Genomic DNA, 4,903 nt, shown 5'->3' with positions numbered 1-4,903 from the left:
TGTGATTATCTAGGATTTAATTGAAAGTGGAAGCCATTTGCAAGATGGTCTGTAGTTGCCGCAGTCTATGTTTATAGACTGCACTAGTGATGGTGTTGGAAGTCTGGTTTTTTTTTTGGGGCAAAGCAAGAAGTGTTAGATGTTAGTAGGTGCAGAAGTTCGAGCTAGGCACTTTAAGTTCCACGGGAGACTCTTATCCAGCTGAGTTGCAAGGCATTTGCATTTTGGCTTGGTTGATTTAATAATACTTTGTTAGTTCTATTTAACTAGTCTGACATGTTTGGAATCTATTGATCATCTAATACTCAGTAGACTAATTTTTTTTTTCGAGATTGGATGAATTTTTGTCAAAAAGGAATTAATAATTTTTTCCCAATTTGTGTGATGAGTTTTACCATGCCAAGTCTTTTGTTCAAGTCCAGGATGGTCCAATTGTGCTAGAGAAAAGAATAGATACTTAAACCCTAAGGGTTGACTTGAGTGGTAAGTCCACTTGCGTTTTGTTACACTTGATGTATCATGAAGTATCAGATTCGATGGGGCTATGCCTACAAGTAAAAACCCGAGCTTTGCCTGACTTGTGGAAGGAGCGTGCAAAGACGTAATCGGGGCAAAGCCCAAATAAAAAATACTTAGAAAAAAATACCCCCACCATATTATATTGAACCACCATGTATGCCAAACTAAATCATAGATATTAAGGGCCACTATATTATATTGAACAACCACGTATGCCAAACTAGATTATAGATATTAAGGGTCATTCATTCCACACCTTATCATCAATAATGACTCTCTTATATAATGCTTACATATATAAATCATCCTCAAAACACTTTTATAATGAATGATTCACAATTAATGATAGAAATGAGCTCAGATACATTCTGGAGGATCTGGACCTAGCTTATGGTCTTTCAATAGAAGCATTTTGCAACAATGCAGTGCCTATATATATATATATATATATGGATTAAAATCATAAAAGCCCCACTAATTTTAAATTTTGATCGTAAAACTAGTTTAACATTTCATAGCCTGGTTAACGGATCGGATGCGAATATTGGGGTAATGTGATAACTTTTTAAAAGTATAGGAGTTTTCTGAAACAGGCTGAGATTTTATGATCAAAATTTGAAAGTAGCTAGAGTTTTATAATTTTAACCTTCTATGTATATGTATATGTATATATAAATCATGCTCAAAACACTTATATACATTCTGGAGGATCTGGACCTTGCTTCTAGTCTCTCAATAGAAGCATTTTGCAACAATGTACCACAGTTAAGAGTGCCCAGGAAACGAAGATGACAACTTTAGAAACTGCACAGATGACCGCAAAAGTTGACGGTGTACTGCTTGAATGTTTGATACCTCTCACAGCAACTACCACTGCAATTAACATCACATCAGTAATCGTCGAAACCATGATCGCCACGAATTTAACCTTATCGTGATCTTGATAAAACTCGTTCAACTCTTGTTTCCTTGCATTGCTATCAATCTCCATCCACATCCGTGATTAGAGCTCCCAACTGGTCTTCGAGTGCTCCCAACTGGTCTTCACGTTTACAAGGAGTTGAAACACGCAAACAATTGATGCACAAGTTTTTTTTTCGAAAGATGGGTAAAACACAGGTTGTTAAGGCTGCGAAAATGAAGCACAGCATTCTAACAACTGCGAAGCATATGATATGAGCTTTAGTTTCGTGATTCAAGCGTTGGATGTCTTCCACGACTGGCAGCAAAGACATAGTGAGAGTGAAAAAAACACAGCAACCAAACGAGACACAACATATTTCCCCAATGCTGGAGGAATTCGACTTCTTAGCTTCTTTATCGTCACCCATGCCTGCTCAAAAAAAGAAATTCCCAAAAGCTTCTTTATCATGATTGAATTTGATATTTTGAATTTAGGATTGAAAAAAATTTAGTTTAAAGTTTTAATTAATTAAATTTTTTTTTTTTTTTTTTTAAATTTTAAATCCAAACCACCTACTCCCGAATATAGCAAATATGTGTTTACATATCATCGCACCATATATATGAATGTTATATATATATATATATATATATATATATTAAGGAAAAAAACAAAAAGAAAAAGAGTTGCGACACATACCCCGCAAAAGGTCAATAGGCTTTGCGATTCTTTATCTGGAAACTCTATGAAGAATGAAATCAGTCTCTTGCACTGCAAAACACTCACTTTATTTATTTATTATTATAATTATAGGGAGAACTGAAGACTCAAATCTACTAACCCAAATTTAACTAGGAAATTTATTTATTTATTTATTTATTTATTTATTTATTTTTTTCGCTTAATTGAAGGACATTGTATCCAAATTTAAATAGGAAAAGTTTTTATTTATTTATTTATTTAATGCATTTATAAATTCCAAGATGATTTAATCAATCAGAAATTCTTGTTACGCATTGATTGTAGTGCTGCTAAACAAGTACTGGAAAAAGATGTAAAGAATTTAGTCTCCAAACAGATATTTGCTGGTTGGCAAGGCAGTTCTAATTCTTTACCTGATTTTCTAACTCGTGAATTTTTGCAGGGTTCATGAATCCGCCCCCCCATGGGCAGGGCCGGGGTAATACTCCAAAGGCTCGTGGCAAAAACAAGGCTAAGGCCAAAGTGGTTATACCACTCACTGATGATCAATTTCCATATTTGGAGCATGTTGCTGATCTGCTCAACACACCTTCTAAAGGAAGCAGCAGTACCCAGCAAAAACAATAGAAACCAACCATAAAAGAGGTTCTTGAACAAGAAACTCCATGGATACCTAATCAAAGGTATATTCAAACAGTATTGGTACTGGATTCTCAAGATGAGCAATGGATGCCAGATCCTTGGGAAGTAAAATCCAGATATTTCCAAACTCAACAATATGCTGCACCGGATGGTCGCCATAGATATATCTATGAAGCCATTCTTACTGAAACTTCCTCTGTGGAGATCAACCACACGAAGCAATTTCCGAATTCCAAAGATTACTTATAGTAAAGCTATCTTTAAGAGGCTTATACGGCCTAGTGACTGGGGATTAAATCCAAATTTGCCAAGGAAAATATCCTATGGTCACAGTTACAATTATTGGGATTATATCTCAGCTTGGACATATTCGTTCTTTTATCAAAATCCGAAGCATAAGCATTCTTGGTTCCTCAAGATATGCCCTCAATCAGTTAAGGCTGATTTCCCAAACTGGGTTATACCCTGGTGGGCTATATTTGGCCCTGATCTGGATATGTTGCCCGAATCAATCAGACAATTATACTTGCCATGGCAACAATTTCATCCTCAATTACGGGGACAGGATAATATTCCTGTAGGGAAATCCACCCTATTGTTCTTTACTGAATTTGGAATCCCTTGGATTTGGAAATGGGATTTCTAATGTGGTTATACCACTGACAAGTTACCGGTCCTCCAGAGGATCTTTTATTACAGATGGTGGTCAGGCATGACTCAAGATCCTATCCAAGCCCTCCTCCATCAGATCAGAAAGAAAACAATGGAATACATGGATAAGATTCCAAAGTTAACTATTCCAGAACCCGAAATCTTTAACCCATTTGAACTTGTTAAAGATATGATCAGAAAACAACAACCATTAATTACCGAAGCTGATTTAATGGTTAAATGCATGGATTTTATGAGGACCAAATTTGTTAAATCCTTTGATTCCTCCACTCCTACAGTACGAGATGATGCATCCATGGTGTCAGTCTCTAGCCAGACCAGTCAAGACGGTAATCAGTTTTCCTGTCTAGCCGGTTATGCACAAGATCCCAATGAAGATCTTATTTCTGAAGATGAGCCTACAGTAGCAGACTATTGGGACTCTCTCACCAGTCACTTGATGGACAAGATGAATCCACCCAAAAAGTAAAGATTCCTCTTATCCTGCCGACAGAAGAAGACAAAGAACTTTTCCCAAAAGTCTTTGGTTCTGCAGTATGTCCTTCATCAGATGTCTACTTTCCATCAGATAAGGAGACAACACTTAGTGGTGGGCCGACCGACTGCATTATTCCAGCACACGATCCCATGCACTATGCGGACTTCAAAATATTAATTTCAAGTCCATTTTATGTATAAATAGAGGGCAAGGTTCCCTCCAATGTATCTTTCAATTTCCTTTTCTCTCTTTTGTAATATTTCTCTGTACTAGCTTGGAAGTTCAATAAAGAAGGTTTTCTGTAAGTCTGTTTAAGTCTGTTTACATTATTCATAGTTCTTATTATTGTAATTACTATTAATCATACATCGATCATTGATCATTCTATTATTTGGTATCAGAGCCATGATGGCTTAATTTAGTATTGTTAATGCTTTTTAGGTTCTGGTAGCATGATTATTATCGTAATTATGTAATGAACAATATGCATATTTATTTATTTATTGACAAATTAAGATAGTGGGACTCGAAACAGGTACACGACTCCGGTAATTACCCGATTATATTGTATTAGTCCTCCTACAATATTAAATTAAAAAAAAAACAATTCTAAACAATTTCCAACTTTATAAACAAACATATAGTATAACTCTAAGACTGATTCTATTATCAATAGTAACGAATATCTTTTATTTATAATAATTTAGGAAACTATTAAATCTTGTAATTATTATTAAATATAATTAGAGTAAAAATACAAAAATGTATAACTTTATTAAAAGAAATAAAATCTAAATAACTTGACCTTCTCACGGTTGATGGAAAATATAAGATTTAAGAAAATCACAATTGATCGGAAGTCAATGATTTATCATCTCAACAAATACTTGTGACCCAAACCTATTTTTATTTTTATTTTTACTTGGTATGCTCTGTGACATTATTTTTTTCCTTTCACTTTTTCCATTTTTCGGGGTATGAATCAA

Source organism: Cornus florida, unplaced genomic scaffold, assembly GCF_030987335.1.
Source record: "Cornus florida cultivar Cherokee Brave unplaced genomic scaffold, ASM3098733v1 CherokeeBrave_3.0.0_Hap2_Chr02, whole genome shotgun sequence".
In the NCBI taxonomy this organism is placed as follows: Eukaryota; Viridiplantae; Streptophyta; class Magnoliopsida; order Cornales; family Cornaceae; genus Cornus; species Cornus florida.
This window is presented reverse-complemented; position numbering follows the sequence as displayed.